Here is a 1417-nt window from a genome sequence, read left to right as displayed (position 1 = left end):
GTACCAACAAACCAATAATACTTATATATTACATATAGTTTCATTAGAGTTGAACTTCAAATTCATGATCTCACCATTTTAATATAATAGATTTTAGCAATGTTCAAGAAATCATTAGGCGGTAACTTGGCATGTTGTAAAGAAATAGCGACTAGGCGGATTATTCGATATCTAGGCAAAGCCTATGCATTAACAAATTATTTGATTTATCATATATATATATATATATATATATATATATATATATATATATATAAATAATATATTACATTTATATAAGATTTCCTAGTTTTTGAGTGTAAGTATAATATTATTTTGATGAATTATCAAAATTAAATATACAAACAAAAGAAATTATTAAATAGTGAATTATTACAAATCTTATTGATTAATTTAATAGCTTTAGGCTAATTTAGATGAATTTAAACTGATTTAAACCAAATTTAACCAATTTATTACTGTTTAAACCCAGTTGAGTCGTACAGATCAGATTTTTAAAAATCCTTTCGCTAGGATTGAGTTACCGCCTAGGCAGACGCTTACGTCCCGCCTAGACTGATTTATAAAACCATGTCGTTTTAGTGTTTGTCACTGTCAGAAAAAGTGTTTGTCACCAAAATATACTATTGAAAAATATTTTAAATAAGGAGAAATTATATATAAAAAATTTTAGTGAATCTATACAGAAAATTGTCAAATTAAAATTTATATGAAAATATTATTTCTAGCTAGTAATGTAGGAAATTATCGAAAATCAATAACAAGAACTAAGCTCAAAAAACAAGCAAAACGAATAAGCAACAATTACAGTATAATAATTGATTTTCTCAAAAACAATGAAATCTTTCACCCATCGATGTGCCTCTATCTCCACATAAAACTATGAGAGTTGTTCAGTATCACACTTTTTGCAATATCATAAGCACTCTTATTGAGATTTTGGGGACTCAAAGACCAGATCCTATCTTACTAAACAGATATGTATTGTTTCTCGTAAAAGCTGGTCACTATATAGGAATATAAATTTCCATGGATGATGCTGGAAATATGGCATTGGCCATGTGCTTATGTTTTCCAAAGCTTTTTAGTTTAACACCTATCGATCTAGTCATTCAAACAAAGTATGATTGAGAAATTCGATTTCATCTGTACAAATCAAGGTGTTGGTGGTCGGTCTTGTGATAACATAAAGTGGTTGATTCTCTTGTACATGCTTTGTTTAAACATTTTTTAAAATTACATAAAATTGTTTTTAATGGTAAAATAAATATATTTTTGTAAGTATTGTGAACAGGAAATGTAAGGTTATTGTATTTAATTTAATATAATTTTTAATACTGAAATAAAAACTCAACCATAATTTTAATACTGATATGAAAATAAAATATATATATACTTGCATAGCCTAACAAATGTA

This window comes from Brassica napus, chromosome C8, assembly GCF_020379485.1.
Source record: "Brassica napus cultivar Da-Ae chromosome C8, Da-Ae, whole genome shotgun sequence".
NCBI classification, from domain to species: Eukaryota; Viridiplantae; Streptophyta; class Magnoliopsida; order Brassicales; family Brassicaceae; genus Brassica; species Brassica napus.
The sequence above is the reverse complement of the archived record's forward strand: the minus strand, read 5'-3'. Positions refer to the sequence as shown.